The sequence below is a fragment of the Elgaria multicarinata genome, chromosome 2 (assembly GCF_023053635.1).
Source record: "Elgaria multicarinata webbii isolate HBS135686 ecotype San Diego chromosome 2, rElgMul1.1.pri, whole genome shotgun sequence".
NCBI classification, from domain to species: Eukaryota; Metazoa; Chordata; class Lepidosauria; order Squamata; family Anguidae; genus Elgaria; species Elgaria multicarinata.
This window is the reverse complement of record NC_086172.1, coordinates 168,058,336-168,084,768: the sequence shown is the minus strand read 5'-3', so window position 1 is coordinate 168,084,768 and position 26,433 is coordinate 168,058,336.

Genomic DNA, 26,433 nt, shown 5'->3' with positions numbered 1-26,433 from the left:
GATGATAGATAGATTAAAAACAGTGCATCATAAGGCTTTTTAAAAAGCCTTTGATGGCTAAATCCACCAGCCTGCACACTGTCGTGTTTTAACTGAATTTTACTGTTTTAAAATTTCATATTGGTTTTAATATATTAATGGTTTAATTTGTTTTAAAATTGTATATTTATTGTTCTATTTTATATGTATGATTTTATCTGTATGCTGCCCTGAGATCATTGTGATATAGGGCGGATATAAATGTTTTAATAAAAATAAATATATAAATAAATAACATATCATCCTTCATATTACAATAAAATGCAGAAGTGACAAAATGTTAAAAACATAAAGCAGGCAGAGGCAGGAAAACCAATTTAAAATGCCTGAGCAAATAAAAATGCATTGAACTGGCACCGAAGAGTTGGCAATGTTGGTGTTGGTCAAAGTTCCTCGGGGCCATGCTGGATCAGACTGAGGGTCCATCGAGTCCAGCACTCTGTTCACACAGTGGCTAATCAGCTGTCGATCCACAAGCAGGACACAGTGTAACAGCACCCTCCTGCCCATGTTCCCCAGCAACTGGTGCATATAGGCTTACTGCCTCTGATACTAGAGGTAGCACATAGCCATTATGTCTAGTAGCCATTCTCCTCCAGGAATTTATCCAACCCCTTTTTAAAGCCATCCAAATTGGTGGCTGTCACCACAGCCCTAAACAACTTGGGACCAGGATACATAGTAGACCGCCTTCCCTTATACACACCCAGATGACATTTATGACCATCAGAGGAGGTCCTGCTCCTCATTCCAAGATGAACAGAATGCCATCATGAAGAACCTTGATGGTGGGCCTTCTCTGTAGTGGCACCCACCCTCTGGAAAACCTTCCCTTATGCGGTTCAGGAGGTGGAAAATGTAATAACTTTAAAATGCCTCCTAAAAACGTATCTTTTTAAACAAGCCTTCCCTGGGTTGTAATTTATTCTGGTTTTATGTGATTTTAAAGTTTTAATCTGGATGTTATGGTTTTAGTTGTAAACTGCCCAGAGTGCTTACGCTATTGGGCAGTAGAAATATGTAATAAATAAATGAATAAATCTTGTGGTAGCGAATTCCAATTTAACTAGTTTGGGGGCTTTTTAAAGCAACAAGCAATGTCTGTCCAGCTGTGCATGGTGCTGCCATTTTTGCGTTGTTGTGACCATTGGAAAAAAAAATCCTAAAGGAAGTTATAGTCCCTCATATTTTACTTAGGTTTCATTCGTTAACTAATTTAGAAAGGAAACAAAGGGTTTATTTTGTTTTCTTTTAGGAGGGAGAACGTGAGAGATGAATATTCAAAGCGCCATGCCAATTAATAGATGCGGCGCTTGCTTTTTCAATCAGGCAGGCCGATGTCTTTGCTGATGAATAGAGATGCCGTATCGGAACACCGAGGACCCCGTGGGGAACTTCACTGCAGAGGCCTGAGGGAGTAGCAGCAGCAGCAGGAGCGGAAGCAGCTGCTGAGTATTGTTCTTCAATGACACGCAGAGAGTCCAGCAGTACCCCGTGATTGACAGCATCCAAGGCTATCCATTGATCAGGAAGCCTTGGCGTGAGGCTTTGAACACGTCTAATGATCACTGTGCAAAATAAGATGACCCAGTGGGGATGCAGGAGCTCAGGGCAGGAAGTGGAGTAATGGGACAGTGCCGATGAAACGTCTGTTTCTCCCAAAATCCACTGCTTTCCATTTCTGAGTAGAGATTCAGTATCTATGCCCAAGACCTTCTGCCACCCTGAGCCCCAGTGATGCTTCTTCTCATGCCCCCTGCCTCTTCTCTGCAGGTCCTCCTTCCCTCTCTGCAGGAGAACAGAAGCTATGAAGCACACTTGCTAAGCACATGCCAATCCGCAAAACTCGAGATCCCCGACGTTCTCCGAATTCCGCCTCACAGTTCATTCGAACTCGAGTCCACATCAGATTGTCAGCTTTGTACTTTGCCTTTTTGCAGAAAAATCCCTGTGTATTTTCATGCCTATCTTTTAATGTACTCATTGATTGTGCACAGCTTTGAAATGTACACATTCTTCCCCTATTGATTAAAGTATATTTGTGCACATTTTTCAAAAACACACATTTTTCGTGTTCATTTTTCAAATGCACCCATTCTGCCAAACACTTTTTTGTTGGTTTTTTTTTTGTCTGCAAATCGCATTGCAAGCTCAGAAATGTATGGATTCCAACTGCAGATTGAGTCCCCTTCCTTGTTCAGCCTGGAAGATGTAAACTGGGTGAATCCTGATTATAAATGAATTGAAATGAATTTCTCATATATACTTACTTTTCGCTGATGTGGATTTTCTCTCTGGGTTGGAATGAAGTGGATGGCTGGACAACAAGCAACCAGCTGGTTACTATTAAATAGGACAAATATCTCATTTGCCCAATGGCTGGGTTAGCTCTGCATCATGCCACTCGGAATCAACAGTCTGTCCTGACTGGAGCAAGTACTCTTGCGTATGGGTTGAGAAGTTGAACTATACCAGTTCTACATGCCCAGTATTAGACTGAGGCCATAGCTAGATGGGGCTTTATCCTGGGGTGAACCCCAGAATCGTCCCTGTGCATCCACATGATGCACAGGGGATCCTGGGATCAGGGAGGGATGATCCTTCCCTTGCCCCAGGATATAGCCCTATGCTTTGGCCTGGATTTTTTCCACGGTCCTGGGCTGAGCCCGAGACCGCGGAACATGTGGCCAGATGTCACGGGTTGACCCGGCTGTGCACGATTCCTGGCGTGGAGCCAGGAGCTGCGCCTATCGGGAGTAGGGTTCGGGGAGCAGGGAAAATAATTTAAATTTTAAAAAATTACTCACCTTTTGCTCATGAGCATTCGTGCGCTGCTGGCCCTTTAATTAAAAAAAATGGCAGGCGCGATGCCTCTCCTTCAGAGGTCATCATGCATCGCGTGTAAACAAAGGAGGGATCTCACGTTAAACACAACGCGAGATCTTCCCTCCTCCGTCACATGATAAAAGGTAGGTCTAGCTAAGGCCTCAGATAAAATCTAAGCCATGGAGTTAAACTGGTTTAATAGTTGTTCAATTTCCCCAGTTCCCCTGGGTAATGGGAACTGTAGTTATGTCAGGGGACCTAGAGATCCCTGACAGAGAAGTTGCTACTAATGGAAATAAACAAGTTTATATTGATTTTGCTGTTTTTATTTTGCATATGCTATGAATAAATCAATATCTATAAAATGTCATGACCTCCATCAAGTATAATTCACGTTATTCTTTTGGAGAAGCCATGATCACTATATGGACAGAAATTGGCTGTATCTTGTATCTTAACTTCTAAATTTAAGTCACTTTTCTTCCTTCAACTGAAAAGCTGCTGAAAAACAATAAACAAAAAGTAAACTAAAACACAGTGGGATAAGTTGGGCCACTGGAGTTTCCCATTACTGCATCCTATTCTAGTGTTCAGAATAATGATGCACAAGAATTTTGTTCCCTTTGGCCGAGCACCAGAACCTGTCCTATTTGCATCCCCAAATGCAAACATAGCTCATGGGGGGGGGGGCAAAGTTCACATATTCCTAAACCAATCCTATGCATGTTTAGGGGTGGGGGGGGAATCTTAAAAATCCTTGTATGATTTTTTTCCAGTCTAGGCATGCATACAATTGCACCCTAAAAATGTGTATGGGGGTGGGGAGTGTGCATTTTCATGCTGCTTTAGTCAATGGGGGGAAGCATTCATTTGGGTCACACTACACAAAAGCACACCCAAATGAACGCTTTTCCTGTTTGATTTGGGGGTGGGGGAGAGCTCACAATTGGGAATGGAAATGAGGCAGACTGAGGCCTCAGCTAAACCTAGCGGTCTAGCAGGATGGAGGGGTGAAGATCTTGCAATATTTTTATCGCCTTGGCGGGTGAGGACATCATGGCCACAAGGGAACCAATGACCTAGGGAGGTTGTGGGCTCTCCCACACTAAAGGCTTTCAAGAGGCAGCTGGACAGCCATCTGTCAGGGATGCTTTAAGGTGGATTCCTGTATTGAGCAGGGGGTTGGACACGATGGCCTTGTAGGCCCCTTCCAACTCTGCTAATCTATGATTCTATGATTCATCCAGTCATTTACCTGCACTCCAATCTCCTGCACACAGTTGTTGTGAGTACTTGAGTAATGTGTCCAATTCTGGCCACCACACTTTGAGAAGGATGCAGACCTGGAGGTGGTGCAGGGGAGGGCGACAAGGTGATCAGGGGTCTGGGGGGAAAGCCCCATGAAGAGAAACTGGAAGGACTGGGCATGTTTAGCCTGGAGAAGAGAAGATTGCAGGGAGGCATAATAGCACTCTTCAAGTACTTGAAAAGTTGACACACAGAGGAGGGCCAGCATCTCTTCTCGATCATCCCAGAGTGCAGGACATGGAATCATGGGCTCAAGTTACAGGAAGCCAGATTCTGACTGGACATCAGGAAAACTTCCTGACTGTTAGAACAGTATGACAATGGAACCAATTACTTAGGGAGGTCATGGGTTCTCCCACACTAGAGGCCTTCAAGAGACAGCTGGACAGCCATCTGTCTGTCAGGGATGCTTTAAGGTTGATTCCTGCATTGAGCAGGGGGTTGGACTCGATGGTCTCATAGGCTCCTTCCAACTCTACTATTCTATGATTCTATGATCCATAGTCATAAGTGTCAAGAATAGAGAAAGAGAAAGCATATTTTTAAAAAAATAATCAAGAAACAACAAGAAGAAAAAAGGACACAGCTAAATTCTTTCTCGAATAGTAATAAGTAGAATGAGGGTTATTTTAAGATTAGGACAGCATTTATTTATTTTTAGAGCACAAATCTAACTCTCACCAATGCCAGGGCACCTCCTCCCCTTATACACATATTCAGAGTTAATAAAGTTACCTGGAATATTGAATGCTGCCTTTAGGGAGTTCACTTGAGTCATTACCGCTCCTTCTTAGTAATTTTCTTCACCCTCAGGGTGGCAGTTTAACATGGTGACCTGCTCCCCACCTTCCCCAAATGACTCTTTTACATTTCTATAAGCCTTTCTGAATAAGCCCAGGACTGTGATTATGCCAGAGTAAAAATAGACTCGTAAACTCAGTGCTGAACATTACATTCATTGTAATCTGGGCAGTCTGCAGAAGAGACAGGTGAATTGTTCACACCTCCAGTACGGCTGGAGGCAAGCGTACTGAAAGGTCAGCTACATCTGTAATTAGCTGATACCTAATACTTAATAATACTTAAGACATTTGTTGTGTTTGGGCTTAACATACCTGACAACACAGTTACACAGTGTATGATGCAAAGTTTCCGCTCAGATCTCCTATGCCCCAGGCTAATTTCTCTCTCTTTCTCTTTCTCTCTGAGTTAATGAGGCTCCATTCAGAACCTTAACAATTGAGTGTGGAACTGTCTGCTTGGAATGTGGCACTGGGGAATTTGATGAGCAAACGTACTTTGCAACAGCAGATCAACATTTGCATGAAAACTTAGGTATATGTTACTCCAACCTGAATGACAAGCGGACAAGTTCCACTGTGACAGATATAGTGGTGTTAACACATCATTTTAAGATTCATCCCTCCCTAAAACAGCTAAGAGAGAGAGGGAGGGAGAGAAAAAGTGAGAGCTTTCTTAAAGCTCTTAAAATGCCATCCTTGCCTGCTGCAATGAAGTGTTCTTAAAACAGAGGCTTTCTGCCAAGCATTGGCAGCAAAGAGCCAAGATTCAGTTTAGAGTGAGTCTAGTTTAGGGACTTATTTTGAGCACTGGGGTTGAGATGGGGCCTTGTTTTTACATATTAAGCCCTGGAACCCATAACTGATACCTCTTATTATCAGCTGCCAGAGTTCTTCCAAATACTCTAAAGGAAAGCTAAGGGTGACAACATATGTCATATTTTTTATGATGAAGCTACTGTTCTCTATAAAACCAGGAACCAGCCATTATTATTATTATTATTATTATTATTATTATTATTATTATTATTATTATTATTATTATTATCCCACCTTTTGTCCAATGCTGGGCCTCAAGGTAGCATTACAAAATTTAAAACATATCCATTTAAAACCTATAAATCAAAATATACAAAGTTAAAAATATATAAAATATATTCCAATATTAAAACATTTAAACGTTTAAAATGACAGTTTTAAAAGTCCTTGGCACAGACAGAGGTCTAGATTATTCGCCAAAGGCCTGATGGAACAAAAAAAGCCTAAACAACACTCTACTCCTAACAAATAGGAGCTCTGTCTGAACATCCTATCCACGCCTGGGGATAAACCAGGATAAACAAGAAATAGAAGCTAAAACACTAATAGAATTACAAATGTATCAACTGGAACTGGTGCAACAAAGTTTGTATTTGAGTACTTGTTTGCTTCTCAATGGTTCCTGCATTTCGAATTTCCAGCTGTCAAGTTAAGCTCTGCAAATCACTTGTAAGGAAACCCTCAGGTTAACTGTAGATTATCCAGGGGAGATCAGACCCACGCTCAAAACATTCCAAAGGCTCCAAATATTTAATTTACAGGGTTTCCATTCCTGGTCCCTCAGAAAGATGCTAGACATAATGATATAAATTAAGCCTGTGAGGAAGCTAGCCCGAACAAACAAAAGTAGTCACTTGATATGACCACAGACAAAAGAAAACTCAACAAGAGCAGAAGCCCACTCCTTCAGAAGCGGCAAACAGGAAACACCTGCACTGGCGGGATCATGGCAAGGTCAGGGTAATATCATCTTCCATAGAATTTCTGGGAAGGAGGAGATTGGGAGACCTTCAAGCCAGTCAGGGAGTGCCAAAGGAAGAGATGAGTGGGATACAGTGCCAGAAAAAGCCTCCACATTTCCTAAAGACTAGGGGTGTGCACGGACCCCTCTCTCTGCTTTTCTTCCAGATCTGCGATTTGCAGATCGGGCCACTCCGCTCCGCCCCCGCTCCGCCTATGTCCGCTCCGCTCCGCTGCGGAGCTCCGGTTCCGGATCGGAGCTCCGTTTTTTCCCCCATAGGCTTGCATTGAAAGCTAAAAAAGTATACAACTTTTTTCTGTTAAAGTTAGAAACCTCAAGTTTGGCACCATGACACCTCATGGAGGTATACACACACACGCCAAGTTTCAAGCCAATCCCATCATCCCCTGATTTTGGGGGAAATTTTGAAAATCGGGCACCCCATTCACACCCCTTTCAATAGCTCCGTCAATTTGCACATTAGAAACCTCAAACTCAGCATCATGATAGCTTATCCAGGGATACACATGCATGCCAAGACTCAAGGCAATCCCATCATCCCCTGATTTTTGGTGGGGCTCTAACCTCTAACGCACCACCCATAACCCCAATTCACACCCATTTCGATAGCTCTGTCAATTTGCATGTCAGAAACCTCACCTTTGGTCCCATGACAGCTTATCCATGTGTCCACATGGATGCTAAGTTTCAAGCCAATCCCATCATCCCCTGATTTTTGGGGAATTTTTGAAAATCGGGCACCCCATTCACACCCCTTTCGATAGCTCCGTCAATTTGCATGTTAGAAACCTCAAACTCAGCACCATGATAGCTTATCCAGGGATACACATGCACGCCAAGACTCAAGGCAATCCTATCATCCCCTGATTTTTGGCGGGGCTCTAACCTTTTAACTCACCCCAAATCAAGTCCCATTTTACAACTATGTCAATTTGCATGTCAGAAGCCTCACCTTCGGTCCCATGACAGCTTACCCATGTGTCCACATGGACGCCAAGTTTCAAGCCAATCCCATCATCCCTGGATTTTTGGGGAATTTATGAAAGTCGGACACCCCAGTATCTGCAGACAGCTCAATGGGCCCATTTCAAAGGAAATCCCAACATGCCATGAATTGGGGAGTAGAGATAAACCTAAATATGAATCTTCTTCCACACTTGAAAAATTGATTTGGAACTTGAGCACAGGAAGGACTTCTCCCCTGAGTCAAAGCAAGACACACAAAAACCATCCCTGCGAGGTGGGCAGGGGAGGAGGGAGGGAAGGCAGGCAGGCAGCAGACATTTCTGGGGGCACAAGGAAGTGAGCCAAGGATAGTTTCAAAGCCAGTAATGCATATGAAATGGAATAAATAAATGAATAAATAAACAAAGGAGGGGTGGAATTAAAAGCAGCAGTGTTGCTAAATAAACAACAAGAAGAATTTTTTTTAAAAGGTTATATCTGTCTTTTACTAGTAAGAGGGGAGTGGTCGTGCCCAAGATGAGGGCGAATTATCTGCCAATTTGACTGGTCCTGTCTAGGTACAAGTCTTTAAGAAGCAAGCGATCACTTCAACTCATGATAGGCATTATCAGAAAGATAGCTTAAAAAACAACACAGTTATCCCCTATTCTTTTCCACAATGCAATCCTATGGGCGAAATTTTTCAAAATGGCGATCGGATCGGTCCGCGAAAAGAGAAGCGCTCCGCGTATGGGCGCTTCTCTTCGCTGTGCTTCTACGGGTCCCCAGTCCGCTTCTACTCCATCTCTGGGCAAGGCGGAGCAGGCCAATTCGCTTCTGATTCTCCGCTTCTAATCGGAGCGGAGCACATCCCTACTAAAGACATTGAGATGTTTGAGCCATGATGTATCTTTTTCTTTTTAGCCCTTCCCCTGGAGCCAAGAATGCTATTCCCTGCTTCACCCACTGCAAACTAGGTTAGAGATGGGCAAACTCGCCCCCATCTGTGCCATGCCACAACCCCAAACCACTGCCAGCTGCTTGCCTTGTCCACCATGTGGGGTGAGCCGCTGCACAGTCCGTGGTCACCCTGAGAGTGGCGTGTAGCATCCCGCTCCCCCGCTGAGCTGCCATTTTGCAGGAAATGGCAGCTAGGCTTTTCCCGTGAAGGCCAATTTTGTGTAAAATGGTGGCCGTGAAGAGGCCCAAAGGCTGAGCCAGCATTTTCTGCAAAACGGCAGCTCGCAGGCCAACCCCACGCACTGAGATCTGCAAGGATGGCAGTCTACAGATTCCAGTTCAAGGGAAGGCGGGACAAGCTGGCGGTAATCCACTGAGCATGATCCCCCAACCAGACTCTGCTGCCATCCCTAAGCTAGACTGATCCAAACGTGCTAACAAGGATTTGACATGTGACTCTACCATCTCAAGAATACACCTGGGAGATGTGTTACTCCGTAAGCATCCCCACATCAAACTCTCCTGGCATATGGAAAGCTGAGACATTTGAAGAAGAATGCAGTGCTGTGACTTCCCATGTGCATTCTCAGTTGGGCATATCTTACCCACCTCTCCCTCTGGATTGAGGCAGGGAACAACATCAAATACAAAAATACTATAAAATACATAATACTGATTAAAAACATAAAACTAATACATTATTAAAATAACAGCCAGACGTCTTAAATTCAACTTGGTAGGCCTGCCGGAAGAGATCCGTCTTAAATTCGGAAAGACTGTTAACTTGACGAATCTCTCAAGGCAGGCCATTCCACAGTCTGGGAGAAGCAGAAGAGAAGGTCCTCTGGGTAACGGTTGTCAGCCTAATTTTCGCTGACTGAAGTAAATTCTTCCCAGAGGACCTGAGTGTGCGGGGTGGATTGTATGGGAGAAGGCGATCCCGCAGGCAACCTGGACCCAAACCATGATGGCCAAACTGATTCCCGTTCTGTCGCTGTAGCCTCCTGCACACCTCCCAAATCTGCGTTAGAGAGGCTGAAGGAGAAGAAGGTAAAGCCTTTTTGCACAACTGGTAATCTACTCACATGACATTGGATACTAGATGATGATGATCTAACAGCCTGCCCCCTTAAGTCTTCTACACAAAATTTAGTCTCCATTCACCAAGCTTTCTCTTCCATCCATCCAGCACAGGAATTCTAAACAGGCCACATGAATTCAATAATTAATAATACAGGCAGCACAAAGTAATCAGCCTTCACTCTGGAAGAAGGGGCACAATTGAAAATTAAGAGCAAGTACTTGGAGAAGGAACTCATTAAAGTGTATATCATTTCTAAAGTGCCTCTTTTTTAAAAAAAAAAACAACATTATTCTTGGAGAAAAAGCAATTAGGTTTGGAAGGTCTTCTTTTGTACTCTACCTGTATTAAGCCTTTCATTTCCTTCTTCCCAGAGTTAAAGCGTTATTCTTCGTTCTTCCCACTTAAAATGAAATACCCACATTATTTGCTAATGCAGGTTCTTGGCTGACAAGGCTAGTAAAGTAGGGTGACCATATGGAAAGGAGGACAGGGCTCCTGTATCTTTAACAGCTGTATTGAAAAAGGAATTTCAGCAGATGTCATTTGGATGCATGAAGCACCTGGTGAAATTCCCTCTTTATCACAACAGTTAAAGCTGCAGGAGCCCTGCCCTCTTTTGTATCTAGTCACTTTAGTATAGGGTGACCATATTTTGGAAACCAAAAAGGAGGACAACATGATCGCCCCCAAGGGGGCGTGTCCAGTACCAAGGGGCGTGCCCACCCTAACATAGCCTTGGTCACATGTCTGATTTTACAGCACACATTTAAGACAAATCCGTTCTACATAACATCTTAATGTTAAAATCACTGAAATAAAGAACAAGTGAGAGATTCAATGTATCTGAAAGTAACTTCACTCACTCCTACTTTTGTAGGTTTTGTTGTACTTTGAAGCTTTTGCTATACTCTGTGTTAATTCCCATTAGAGCTGCTCTTTGGAAAAAAATCCAGATTTCCCCTCCCCCTCCCGGATTTGCCATAAAAACCCAGACAAATCCGGGCAAATCCGGTCATATGGTCACCCTACTCTAGTATAGCTTCTGCAGCTTTAACTGTTGTGATGAAGATGGGATTTCAGCAGGTGCTGCATGCGTTCCAATGACATCATCTGAAATTCCCTTTTCAATACAACTACAAGAGCCCTGTCCTCCTTTCTATATGATTACCCTAGTGTAAAGTATCTTCCAGCTTGGGGAGATTTCCTTGCAGTTCTTTAGGGCTTCGACCTATTGCAAAGCAATAAGGCAAACTGTAATATATAAGTGGCAGTTGGACTCATATCTATAGAGGTCTTCACTTTTAAATGCCCTACAGAGTTCCACTTAAATTCATCATAAATCCTCTCTGATTTCTACATGACATGAAAGTGATTCTCATTCACTGGAAAATAAATGGGACTAGAGCAAAGAAGAAGAAGAAATATTAAAATGTAGAAACATAAGTGTCACTGATTGTTATAATGATCCTTTGTGGATTGGAAGGGCTAGGTTAATTATAGGTAATTATAGTGATTGCATGATACAAGTTGTAAAAGCAAAGCGTCTTTATGAAAGAGGCTATTTTCCTTATTTATTTATTTATTTATTGCATTTCTATACCGCCCAATAGCCAAAGCTCTCTAGGCGGTTCACAAATTTAAGACAAATCAAAACAAAACAATAGTATAAAACCAAAATATAAAATACAATATAAAAGCACAACCAAGATAGAAACAGCAGCAATGCAAAAATACAAATTTAAAATACAAATTTAAAACAGCAAAGTTAAAATTAATTTATAGACTGTTAAAATATTGGGAGGATAAAAAGGTCTTCACCTGGCATCTAGAAGAATATAATGTAGGTGCCAAGCGAACCTCCTTAGGGAGCACATTCCACAGCTGTGCTTAAACCAGGAGGTCTACAAGCACGGAGTGCTAGCCCCACCAAAATTAAGCACTGGGGCCCCTTTGATTTGAGTGAGAGAAAAATGAATGAGAAAAGTTTGTACAACTTTATCTTCATACCAGGAACCCTGAAAAAACAGGATTGTACACTAGGGTGGACATGTACACATTGCCAAAAATATATCGCCTCCCCAAAAATAGAGGTCAAAAGAGGATACAGCTGTGTATAAAATTTGCATATGCTAATTTCACATATAGATGCTAATTTGGAATTCATTGCTAAAATTTATATAGAAATACAATTCATCTCACCCTCATGTATGCAATTTGTTGATTGGTAGCTTCTCCAGGCCCTGATCTTCTAATGGTTCTTTATTTTTTAAATAAGACTTGGACTGGGTGTTCCATAGAATTTGTTCTGTATGAGAATTTTATTAGGATTCATTTGTGACCAGAACTTGCACCATTTCAACCCCGAATGCGATGATGAACGTGGACGTGTTTTGCGAGCAAAGCTCTCACATTGCCAAGATTGTGACGCCAGTTCTAAAAGTGCACATTTTGGGAAAGTGCATGGTTTTAGATGAGTGCACTTCTAAAAGCACATACTTTGAGGATGGTTTAGTCAATGGGGAAGTGTACGCATTCGGGTATGCAATTTAAAAATAATAATGCTCCAATGCGCACTTTTCCTGTGTGCATTTCGAAGCACAACATCAAAAAAGTTCAAACAATAAAAACAGAATAGCTCACAATCAGGAAAAGAAATGAAGTGGACCAAGTTTCCAAATGGAACTCAGAACACGTTGAGAAGTTCAAGCTTTGGTGATTCTCCCATACTTACTTGGAATGCCTTCAAACAGAGAACTGTCATCTGTAATGCAAGACATGTGGCCACCCTATGTATGTACAAGGGGCATGTCTACAGCATGCCTTTTCCTGGGGATCATCCCAGGATCATCCCTGTTTGTCCACATGATGCTCAGGGGATCCTGGGGGAAGGGAGGGATGATCCCTCCATTTCCCCGGGATAACTAGGATGGCTTTTAGCCCAATTTCCCCTGTGGTCTTGGGCTCCGTGCCCATCAGGGGGGAGTGGGAGCAGATGTTTTATTATTATTTTCTTAGCTTTGGCAGAGGACTGCATGTGCGTTCCTCTCCTCATTTTAAAAATATAAATAGCAGCTGTGACGTCCTTCCCAGACGTCATGTGGTCATCTGGACACCCAGGGAGGATCGTGGAAGCCGGTAAGTCCGTGATCCTCCCCCTACACCATTGTAGTGTAGACATGCCCAATCATAGAATTGTTGAGTTGGGACCACGAGGATCATCTAATCCAACCCTCTGCAGTGTACAGGAAAACCAATTCATACTATTATTAAGGTGATTGCACCCCTCCCCTTTAATTATAGAAAGGAATAGCACTTTTTGCTGCACATATTCAGTGAGGTTCTTCTGTTTAGGAGAGCATCTTGGTTTCTTCACCACCTTACAGTCATTGCTGGGGAGATTGGGCCTAGCTGGGAAGACAAGGCCTAGATGGGAAGAACTGATTCTGATCAGCTTGGCTTGAAAAAGTGAAATATTCATAAATCCTAATAGGCACAATATCTTCTGTTTGTTGAGTGGACACATTATGTCAAGTGTTTATGTTATTAATAATGGGCTCTCCTGGACAAAGATAGCTTGGCCATTGTGGTACATAGAGTGACCGTATGAAAAGGAGGACAGGGCTCCTGTATCTTTAACAGTTGTATAGAAAAGGGAATTTCAGCAGGTGTCATTTGTATGTATGGAGAACCTGGTGAAATTCCCTCTTCATCACAACAGTTAAAGCTGCAGGGGCTATACTAGAGTGACCAGATTTAAAAGAGGGCAGGGCACCTGCAGCTTTAACTGTTGCGATGAAGAGGGAATTTCACCAGGTTCTCCATATATACAAATGACACCTGCAGAAATTCCCTTTTCAATATAACTGTTAAAGATAGAGGAGCCCTGTCCTCCTTTTCATAGGGTCACCCTAAAATACCCCATGTTTGCTTCAAAAACTTTGGATTCAGGTGAAATTTCCGTGACACCTCTAAGCAACTGCAGAACATTCCCACTTAAGCCAGTAAGTCTTTGAGAAGCATAATTTTAGGGGAATTCTTTCCATGTTTTCCAAATGCAATGGAAGCTCAGTTTCCTACACGACTTGAAGGCAAGTGGAGGTGAGAGGCAATCCAAGCATTAGAAGTCTGATGGTCTAACTGGAAGAATTGGCAACTTTTTGATACACTGATGCATTGTCATTTTTTCTTATTGGTGCCATTTACTTTTAAAGATCACACGGAGAATTTAAATCCTATAGCAGCTCCAAATCCTACAACACCTCCAGACTAACCTAATATCTCAACTCTATAACCTAATGTTCAATGCTTTAATTGTACTTCTCTGAAGGTACCTGTGAAGAGTCAAGCTGTCTAGCTATTAAGCTTGGATCTGGTTTAAGAAGTGTGTCTTTTTACAGGCCATAAACGCTTTGCCAGTATGAAGTAGTAAATGAATCTTCAGATTCGGACTACAGAGGTCTGTGTTCAAATCTCCACTCTGTCAATGAAGCTCATTGGGTGCCCTTGGGTAAGACATTCACTTTCAATCTAACCTACCTCGCAGGATGGTTGAGAGGATAAAATGGGCTAACCCAATATAGCATGCCAGTGTGTCAATTTGCATCATAATAATTTGACCAACCTATATTTCAAAAAGTTTAGATCTGAAATCATCCCTCTTTGTGTTCATTGATTTCAAACTTTATAACCTGAAAAAGCTGGGCTTAATCAATAAAAAATTAATGAACAGGTTTAAAAGTTAATTAATTGTAAGCACAGTTAAACACAGCCGGTTCTTTGCTTCTTTCTCATAAAATCTATCTACTGTAGTAATAATTAAAAAAAAGGAGTGACTTTTTAACCCTTTTTCCACTGGAGTTTTAAATAGATTCTGAAATGTTTTCAGTCCAATTTTCATTTAATGCAGAGTTGGGCAACTAGGAGCCATTCAGATGCTTTGGACTATACCTGCCATACTCCCTAAATATGGCCATGCAAACTAGGGCTTGTGGGAGTTGTAGTCCAAAACAACCAGAAAGCAACAGCTTAAGGTGCTGGCTCAAGTTCTTTGTGAGGCTCTGGGCAAGACACCCCCAATGCGTCTTAGGGATGGGTTACTTGGGACCTCTCAGGCTCCAGCGAATATGCCCAGCAGATTTCACCTCATGGTACCTTTGGAGAAATTACTTTAGTCCTCCCCCATCCCTGCTGCTGAGGGTCTTAAAGTCCGTAAAGGCTTCCCCCTCCACACCCATTGGTGCCCGAAAGGGCCTCTAAAGCACATAAGAAGCTCCCTGCTGGATCAGACCATGGGTCCATCTAGTCCAGCTTTCTGTTCACACAGTGGCCAACCCGCTGCCTGTAAAACCCCCACAAGCAGGACATGAGTGCAACTGTACTCTCATAAAAACTATCCTCATAATGCCATTTCAGGCCGCGATGGGTGTGGGGGGAGGAGCAGAAGGGTTTTTCCCTTCTACATTAATGGCGGCCACCATTAGAGTGGAAGAGTTTTGTGTTAAGAGGCACTTTCAGGTGCCGATGAGCGCATGGGAGCAGGGAAGTGTGCTTTCCAAGCTTCCGGAAAGTGCTCAGATTCCCCGGGCCACGCTAATGCTTTCCCATGCCTCTCTCCCCTCCCTCGCCCATTGGGGCCAAAAGGGGCTCTTAATGCAATCATTAAGAGGTCGTTTCAGGACTTGAGGGGCACGAGAGGAGGGAGGGGAAACACACACAACTGAGGCCTCCGGAAAGTGCGCAATTCCCCCAGCACACTAATGGCATGCTGGGGGAATTGCGCACTTTCCGGAAGCCTCAGATGCACGCAATGCTGAGTGCTCACTGAGCCAGCTCGGCTGGAAGAGGGCCAACTGGGCAGCGCTTGGTGAGAGCGTGAGACGAGTTCCTGGGAAGCTCACCATTCACTAGTGTGTCTCTACCGTCTCACGGCCATTGTCACCAGATGCTACTGCCTCCCATAATCTGTCTCATCACTGCTATTAGTTGCTTGCTTAATGGGCAACCAATGGGCAGATAGACAAAGGCTGGACAAAGGTTTCATTTGAACATGAAACCTGGCTTGTCTATAACGAAACCCTTGAGTTCCACATTGCTTTGGATTGCCCTCCCCAGAAAGCGTTGCTCTATTCTATTATATCGATAGACTCCGCAGCCTTGCTCTCAATGAAAGCAAAACATGCCAAGTAGAAATAACAGCTATTTCCTTAATTACAGCTTAAGTCTGCACTTCTTTCCCCTCCCTTCTTTTTACAGTCCAACATTTTTGCCTGCGCGTTTTACTGTTGTTAGGGAATTAAACCAGTAGGAAACTAAACCTGAATTAATATGCAGGTTGTTTGACACGTAGTAGAAGGTTTCAATATGTGTCAGTTGCTAATATGTAATCATCCGCATCTGAAGTTTAGTCAATAGAGGAAAAATAGTGTACCAAAGATGAAATTATACTTTGCCTCTGAGCTGTGTTTATGAGGAAGAAGAAGTGGTACGGCAGGTCGATAGCTTTTAAACATCCGGATGACTGCCATGTACCTGCGATGAGGATTCTCTCCGCCTTTGTACAATATGTGGAATACCTAGAAATCATGTTTCATTTGCAAGACAGAACTATGCTAAAATATCTGTGAGAACACTGTGGTATCCTCCAGAAGCAAACCCCCCTTCCCCAAATGTGTGGGAGCTAACAATCTTACGTGCATTTAAGAATGGCAAGCCCATTCTAAAACAGTCAGGACCAGAATCTCTTCTCGATCATCCCAGAGTGCAGGACACGGAATAACGGACTAAAGTTACAGGAAGCCAGATTCTGGCTGGACATCAGGAAAAACTTCCTGACTGTTAGAGCAGTACGACAATGGAACCAGTTACCCTGGGAGGTTGTGGTCTCTCCCACACTAGAGGCCTTCAAGAGGCTGCTGGACAACCATCTGTCAGGGATGCTTTAGGGTGGATTCCTGCATCAAGCAGGGGGGTTGGATTCGGTGGCCTTATAGGTCCCTTCCAACTCTACTATTCTATAATTCTGTGAGTCTATGATTCTAGGACCAGAGTCAAGGCGAACACAGCTTTGCAAATTGCTTTGAATTGGTGGAACACTTGCATGGTCTCAACCCCTTTCAGGACAAGCTGTAGGGTGACTGAACATCCCAAGCTGGAGCTAGGCTGGCCATTTACAAATGACCAAAAAAGAGGAAGTGCATCACACACAATTTGCATAAGATTTACATATGGTAACATGTGGATAGAAATGTAAATTTTGACATGATTCCCATGAATTTTCTAACCACAACGTTAACCCCTTGACTCCTGCAATATACCCAACAATTTCATGTGTCTCCCCAATGGAATTGGCACCTTGCTGAGGGTTCAAATCCCATAGGAATCACCAACAGGATTGGTCCTATCGATGTGGCTGCATCATTTCTATGCAGTTCCTACTGGTTCAGAGAAGAATTTGATGGTATGAAGGAGGAGGCAAGTCTGCATTCCCAATATACACCGAGAGACATTGCCTCTTCTCAAATGACAAAAATAAGAAACACATTTCAGCCACCTGTATGGGACCATATTGAGACCAAGGAAAGTAGACATATACCATGCACTGAACCTTTTGACATGTGGAGATATTAGGTATTTAGTTGTCACTCATAAATTTGATGGGGAAGGGTTAGATCAACAAACATTTTTAGCCTTTGATGCTGAACTGAGTGAACACTATCAACAATATCTGATTGTACTTATTTATTATTATTATTTCAAGCATGTATACTCCACCACTTGACCTATTCTAGGTGTCTCTTTTCTTGTTCCGCTCTATTCATAGAATAAACACCTGGAGAGGGAGGTGAGCCCTGTAGTCCCACCTGTTGATGGCCACACATTCCTTGGGAGATTTGAAAAGGGAACCCTACGCATGTGCAGGTGTAGGCATGAAGGCCTTCTACATGATCGGGAGTGTCTGCTCATGCACAGCTATATTCACATAGGCACTCCTTTGCCAATATCTCACTGAATGATGAGCATGGTTCTGTTTCCGTCGATGTGTTTATTAGGGGTGTGCACGGACCCCCCGATCCGCTTCTCTTCCAGATCCGCAATTTGCGGATCAGGCCGCTTTGCTCCGCCCCGCTCCGCCTATAGTCCGCTCCGCTCCACTGCGGAGCTCCGGATCCAGATCGGAGCTCCGCTTTTCCCCCCATAGGCTTGCATTGAAATCCAAAAAAGTCTACAAGTTTTTTTCTGTTAAAGTTAGAAACCTCAAGTTTGGCACCATGACACCTCATGGACGTATACACACGCATGCCAAGACTCAAGCCAATCCAAGCCTCCCCTGATTTTGGGGGGATTTTTGAAAACCGGACACCCCATTTTCAGACATGGACTGTTCTCCGACATTTTGACAGATAAAAAAAATTGGAAGTTGGCACCCTCACAGATGCCATCTAGATCCACAATATGCCAAGTTTCAAGCAAATCCCATCATCCTCTGATTTTTGGCGGGGCTTAAACCTTTTAACTCACCCTAATTCACACCCCTTTCGATATCTCCATCAATTTTCACGTTAGAAACCTCAAACTCAGCACCATGATAGATTATCCATGGATACACATGCATGCCAAGACTCAAGCCAATCCCATCATCCCCTGATTTTTGGGGAATTTATGAACATTGGACACCCCAGTATCTCAGGGATTTAAAGCTGCAGACAGCTCAATGGGGCCATTTCAAAGGAAATCCCAACATGCCATGAATTGGGGAGTAGAGATAAACCTATATGAATCTTCTTCCACACTTGAAAAATTGATTTGGAACTTCCAAAAGTCTAAGTGAGCGCAGGAAGGACTTATCCCCTGATTCAAAGCAAGACACACACAAACCATCCCTGCGAGGCGGGCAGGGGAGGAGGGAGGGAAGGCAGGCAGGCAGCAGACATTTCTGGGCATAAGGAAGTGAGCCAAGGATAGTTTCAAAGCCAGTAATGCAAACCATCCCTGTGAGGTGGGAGCAGCACAGAGAGATGCCTTTTCTTTTGCATCCCATAACTAATTAGGAGGCTAGGAGGATAAGAGTAAAGCTTTGTGATCCTTGCTTCAGAGTTGATTGACTGCACTGTGATCACAGCCATTACCAAACAACAAAATAATAATGTTAATAGCAGTACTAATTAATATTACTAGCAACAATAACAACAACAATAACAACAACAACAACAACAACAACAACAATAAGGAGTTGAACCACAATGAAAGCCTGCCTGACTTCACTGAAGAGGAAAAGCCAGGAGAGCGTGGGCTATGGGGTGTAAATATAAAATGGAATAAATAAATAAATAAATAAATAAACAAACAAAGGAGGGGTGGAATTAAAAGCAGCAGTGTTGCTGAATAAACAACAAGAAGAATTTTTTAAAAAAGGCTATATCTGTCTTTTACCAGTAAGAGGGAAGTGGACGTGCCCAGAGGGAGGGGGATATGCCAATTTTGACTGTCCCTGTCTAGGGACCATTCTTTGAGAAGCGACCTGCCACTTCAACTCATGATAGACATTAGTCTCCACTGGTTAACCTTTGGAGGACTCTGATGACCCTCCAGGGCAGGACACAGTGTATGTGTGCACTGGGCACGTCCACATGCCCTAGGGGACCTCATCCCCTTGCACCACATCTATTCAGTTGTTCACCAAGGTTAGGGTGGGTAGCAGTGCTGTGTTTCCTATCTGTTATTTATTTGCTTAGTATATGATTTCAGGTTGTGTTTGTGCATTTGGTGGGGCTACTGTTTTAAAAAACACTGGGAAAAGTCCATTCAGACTAAGAAAGAGAAGTTCCCAGTATCCCAAGTATCCCGTTTTGCCTATCCCCTCCTCCAACTTTGGGATCATGTGATCATGACCGAGAGTTGACTCTGCCCCTCAGCACTTCAAAAAGGTACCTTTTCCCAGTTTTTTACCCGATTTTTAAAAAAATTATAGCAAGCGTACCGCACCATGCAGAGCTGAGAGTAGACTCAAAATGACCCCCAGCCACGACTCTCTAAGCACAAGAAGTTTCAGAAAGATAGCTTAAAAAACAACACAGTTATCCCCTATTCTTTTCTGCAATGCAATCCTATGGGTGAAATTTTCCAAAATGGCGATCGGATCGCGCTGCGAAAAGAGAAGTGCTCTGCCTATGGGCGCTTCTCTTCGCCGTGCTTCTAAGGGTCTGCGGTCCGCTTCTACTCCGTCTCTGGGCAAGGCGGAGCAGGCCAATTCGCTTCTGATTCTCCAATTCTAATCGGAGCGGAGCACACCTCTAGTGTTTATATGTAGATAAAAACAATGGAAGAGCCCTTTGGTCTCCCAGGTAGATTTCAATACAAGAACCATTATTATTATTATTATTATTATTATTATTATTATTATTATTATTATAAGAAACCAGATCCAAAGAAACAAAACCTGTCTGAACTAAAGCTATGCCAAAAACAAAACAAAAAAATGACCCTGTCATTTTTGACAATTCATGGGGATGGGGGGGAAATTAATACCCCCAGTGAAAGAAGTTGAGAAGGGGGAGGAATTGCAAAGAATGTTTGAACTAGGGAAGGGAGAAGGGATCCATTTACCTTTTACATGCAGAAGGTGGGAGAAGGTCCTTCCTTCTGGTGTTTTTCTTGGTTAAAGCTAGTAAGATTTGTCTACATTGTGATATCAATGAGGGTGAAAGAAATTCATTGGGGGTGAGAGCAAGTGAGGAGAATGCAGATGAATAGGGTGATGTTTGTAGAAAATGTTCAAGGGGAGGTGGAATTACAAAGGAAGCGTTATTTCATAGAATCATAGAATAGCAGAGTTGGAAGGGGCCTACAAGGCCATCAAGTCCAACCCCCTGCTCAATGCAGGAATCCACCCTAAAGCATCCCTGACAGATGGTTGTCCAGCTGCCTCTTGAATGCTTCTAGTGTGGGAAAATCCACAACCTACCTAGGTAACTGGTTCCGTTGTTGTACTGCTCTAATAGTCACAAAGTCTTTCCTGATGTCCAGCCGGAATCTGGCTCCCTGTTACTTGAGGCCATTATCCCGTGTCCTGCACTCTAGGATGATCAAGACGAGATCCTGGTCCTCCTCTGTGTGACAACCTTTCAAGTGTTTGAAGAGTGCTATCATTTGACACTTCCCAAAATGTTAGCTAAAAGATCTGAATTGCTTTGGCTCCTCAGCTCTAAACCACTGCCACATGAAATACTTTTAATCTTATAATCATTGGTAAGACAAGCATATGGCTAACAGTTGGACTTTTGCCAACCTTAGTGTATTGGACAACTCTAACAAGCTGGAGTCAATCTTTGTCTATAGACATAGAAGAATACTTTCATGATTACAAATTTGCGTGTGCAAGACAACGGGTTCCACATGACGATTTCTGGCTGAGTGTTTGCCATTAGGTGCATGTTTCAGGCGATTGGGTGCCATTGTTAGTTGCTGAGCATCCGTACTCCGGATAAGTATAAAACGAGGAGTGTCTTACATTTTCCTAAATCCTCCTCTGATTGCACAGACAAGATACACTTAAAATTCTGATTAAAAGAGAGAATCAAGACTGCACTGAATGCAGACTAAATATGTATTTATTCCGTATTTTGAGCCGCAAGGCATTATTTTGCTGAAGTAACGTAGAGGGACACTGTGCAATGCCAAGTCATCTGCTATTGTGTGACATCTTTTCTTTTGAAAACTCCAAAAGGCTTTTTTGCATATGAATTAAAAGGAAAGAATTGAGCTCTGGTAAACAACAGACAGCATCTCTATGGATATAGAAGGTCTGAAACAAGTGGCTCAAGGACAGCAGGGCGAAGGAAATCTAAACACAGAGGAAATGGAAGCTCAAGTAGTCCAACTGTGTTATCATGGGGAAGCGACGGCTTGAAGAACACGTTGCCTTGTATTATCCCAGAGAAATGATTTTGGAAACATTGTTCTTAGACCCCCGCAAAAGTATTAATAAAAAATCATCTCAAATAAAATTTGAGGGGATCCCTCTTCAGGTCAAATATTGAAAAAATCCAAACAATATTTCATAACACTAGGGAAATGATATTTACCTAAGTGCCATTCTGCCATGCCCGGCACAGCCTGGGTGTGGGGAGGCCTTTGCATGCAGGGGAGAGGGATGAGACGTGCCCGCCAGCCATTGGCTGGGCTCTCTTTGGGCCACTGGGATGGGAGGGAAGTATTGAAGCTATAAAAGAGAGCTCACCCCTCCCAGCCTCCTGTAGGCAGTGTGAGCTTGCTGGTTCCCAATAGGGGGGCAAGTAGGATTTTTTTTACTCATGTTCTGAATTGTCCATGAGTTTTTTTGTCTACTCCACACTGCAAGACAGCAGGGGAGTTTTAAATAGGTTGATTTGCCTGATTCTTAATTTGGTCACATTTGCTAATAGGCGGCTAGGTACAGGCATCCAGAGCGGGATTTGGGAATGGTGAGCATTCATCGCACTGTTAAGGTGACTGGTAAGATCTGAGGGCATCCAGCTTTGAGCCCCGTGGCCTGGCTGGGAGATAAGGCCAACCCTATTCACCCACCCAGAGCCCTGCGGCCTGGGATGAGGGTGACACTGGAAGCTCTCCCTACCCCACAAGGGGCAGGACCGTGGGGAAGGCGAATGGCTCAGTGCCAACCCACGGGCCATGAGTGGCTTGCCTAACTTAGAAGGGCTTGTAAACGGACCATACTGGATGCCCTATAGGATTTCCACCTTTGCAGATCTTTAATAAATGAGGTCCTATTTAAACCCAACCATACATGTCTCGACTTGTTATTTATCAACCTCTGCACCGCAAAATAAATATGAAGGATCTTCCTTGGCCAAAAACCTATGAGGTCCAAGGTTGTTGAGCTTAAAGTATTAAAGTGCACTTTAGATGTTTTGAAGTGTCCCTGGTCATTGCCTTTGCTGGGTGGGGGTGATGGGCCTTGTAGTCCAAAATCTACGGAGGGTTGCCTACTCCTACTCTAAAGCTTTTCTGCTCTCATTTGTGTGCACTACAGTTTGGAATTTGACACCACAGTTAATGTGGTTATCGCTACGCTTGCCTAGTGCTGCTGCCACACAACCATGGAACCACACCCAGCCCAGCTGCATGGTTTGCCTAACCACACCCTAACCACGTACCTCTCTGCTGATCCTGGTAGTCCTCCGACTGGTCGGTTCCGCATCCCTTGCATCACGCATGGCTCTGGGCAGACATTTCCTGGCTGTTGCTGGCAGCCGTGTTGAGGGTATGGCACCCATGGGCACCCACTACAGGATCTGCCACAGCCCCCAGTGGCCATTACAAGGGTTATGTGCTCTGTCCCACCTCATGATACGTCCATCCTGCTGTCCCCCCGTACAACATACAAATGTTCTGTGTGTGTGGATTTCAAGCAAGAACATAAAATGGTGGCTGGTGCATTCAGAGCTGTGGTGCAAAACTTGGCAGTGGTCATCCTGCTGGCCAGAGAGAGCAGCCTGGCAGATTTTGGATGTTCTTTCCATGGAGCTCTATGGTAGTGTGTATTTAACCATGGGGGCCTTACAGATGACATGGTAAGCCACAGTTAGGGCCGCTAACCCTGGTATAGTATGTGGTTAGTGAAGATAGTTAAACCATGGTTATGTAGCAACCATAGTTAGAGGAAATGCCCTACACAAGACATGCTAAGCGTTCTGATTAGTTCAAAATGCTTGACCGCCATGGCTTAGTCTGTCGTCTGAACAGGATCATTGTTGTAGATTATATGAATGATTATATTTATCATATATATATTTATATATGATAAATTTATCATATATATATTTATCATATATATATATATGATAAATATATTATCATATATTTATCATATAATCATATTTATATGATTATATTTATATGAATGAGTTTAAGGGCTTATTAAAACCTCTTGTTTTCTTTTGTTTGTTTTGTCATTTGTGTTTAGTGAAAAGAAATACTGATTTGTACAGATTCTGAAGAATTCTAAGACAGATAAAATATAAATGGGAGCTTAGAAGTGGCATTGCACCCTCCAAATGGCATTTTTAGGGGAAATAGTTTTATGCTTACTATCTGCTCTTTATTTCTCCTCTCCTCTATTTTCCTGCAAATCACAAGGAGGCAGAAAACCCACACTTATGAACAACGTGCAAATTGCACGTGATCAGGTGATTGCGATGCTGTTGTTGTGCAGAAGGTGACAACCTTTCTTCTTTTCAGTCTGCTAATGCAAAGCGGTGGTTGTTTTGTTTCCCTTTCATGTTGGCAACGTTCCAGGAAGTCACCTCATCTCTGGATTGATGGAATACATAAATCCACATTTAATTTCATTAGGCAGCGAGCCAAACTGTGATAATTGAAAGTGGCTAATCAAAGAAGATCAACTTCACCCCACAGAAGACCTAGGAACCATTTAATGTATAATCTGTCTATGACTCCAGTTTCTGTCCAGTTCGGAAACATATTCCTGAAATTGTTTTGGGGAGACTGGGGAGGGAGCATGTATACATATTGTTTTCCTTTATACTTGGTGCCACAGTGAATGAATGTGTCCCATCATCTAATGTGAAGATAACATGTTCTTCATGCAAGTTTGCTCCCAGACTTGTAGGAACAGCTTGTTCTTCTAGGAACAGTGCACCCCAAACAGTAGCTGTAGACTCCATCAATATCTTCAGAAGTTCTCTACACCTATATCATTGGTGGCTCCCAGGAGGTGAACCTTCTCTGCTGTGGCACCCTGGCTGTGGAATGAGCCCACTAAAGAGGTTCGCCTGGCACCTACACTATACTCTTTTAGATGCCAGGTGAAGAACTTTTTATTTTCTCAGCATTTTAACAGTCTAGCAACTTAATTTTAACTTTGCTGTATTAAATTCATATTTTAAATCTGTATTAATTTCTGCCTTGCTGCTTGATTTTATCCTGGCTGTGTTTTTATATTGTATTTTATATTATGCTTTTATACTGTTTGTTTTATATTTTGAATGGATTTTATGGTTTTATATTTTTGTAAACCACCCAGAGAGCTTCGGGTATTGGGCAGTATAAAAATGCAATAAATAAATAAATAAATATCATTCGTGCTGCTCAATCCAGTAGAAAGAATACAACTGCTGCTCAGGGTCAGCACCAGGTTTGATAGGGCCCTGGACAAGGGAGGGGCCCTCATCACTACCTTAGAATCATAGAATAGTAGAGTTGGAAGGGGCCTATAAGGCCATCGAGTCCAACCCCTTGCTCAATGCAGGAATCCACCTTAAAGCATACCTGACAGAGGGTTGTCCAGCTGCCTCAGTGTGGAAGAGCCCGCAACCTCCCTAGGTAACTGGTTCCTTTGACGTACTGCTCTAACAGTCAGGAAGTTTTTCCTGATGTCCAGCCGGAATCTGGCTTCCTGTAAGTTGAGCCCATTATTCCGTGTCCTGCACTCTGGGAGGATCAAGAAGAGATCCTGGCCCTCCTCTGTGTGACAACCTTTTTAATATTGGCCCCTCCCTTTGTAAATGATGATGGAAAAGGCTGCTGCAATCACTTCACCAGGCACTAATTTTCCCCGTGTCGGGCTTTGGGTCCCTGCCCATCCTCAACGCTGCTCCGCCCAGTAATGGCTACAGCAGCCACAATTTCCACCAATGCCAGTTTCCATCTGGGGACTCAAGAAGCTCTTCAAAGAAGGAGGCATACTGGAAGGGGGGAATCTGCAATGGATTTGAATCAGATTGGATTTCCATGAATCTGACCCATGCCCTGGCTTTTTCTGAGTCATGTGGATTCCACAAACGTGCTCATGAGTGTGAAGGTGTATTTTCAAATGAACAAACATTTTGTACCCCAAAAAAATCTGATTCTGTCAGAGACCGGACAACAGAACGAAGGCTGCCTGACTATCCGCAAAACACAGATGGAACGGATTTAACAAAATCCATTCATCCCTAAGGGCGGTACAATAGATTTTGCCAGAATATACATTCAAGTAGGGTTTTCTGTTTATTGGTAAATTGGGATGGGTGAATTTGTGTAACAGGCACAGAATCCCCTCCCCCTCCCCCACTCGAGGTTCCCAGTGCATTTTTGCTTTTATTGTACCATTGGGTTACCCCAGAAGTCAGGGAATTTCAGTGCCCACACAGCCTCATTGAATATTAATGCCAGAACCATAACAATGGTGGCTAATAATACAGCCTTTCATTGCCATGTGAATTACGCATCAATATTAATGATGCCTTTGTTAACATTCAGCCTTCCCTCTGCTCTGTTTCTTTGCCAAGATTGGGGGCTCCGACTATGCCAGCAGCACACATTTATATATATGTCAAGCCTGTCCAGTTTATCTTTTTTTGGGGGGGGAAATCTTATTTCAATTAAAATATCACACTATTGTGTTGATCACCTTTCAATTTCCCCCTCCTATCTCCGACCAGGTGTTGCTTTAATCTGCTAAACCCCCACACACCAATCAGAAGTCCGGTGATTTATTTCAAACCTATTACAGGAAAGGAAAAGAGAAAAAAAGACCAGCAGACCCAGACACAACTGTTGAAAGTTCACATTCTTTTGCAAAACAGCCATAATGAGAAAGGAAACCGTTCCTTGGCAAGAAAATGAAGACTTGTTACGTCCTTCCAAGCCGTCTATCCGTGTTGCAGATAACT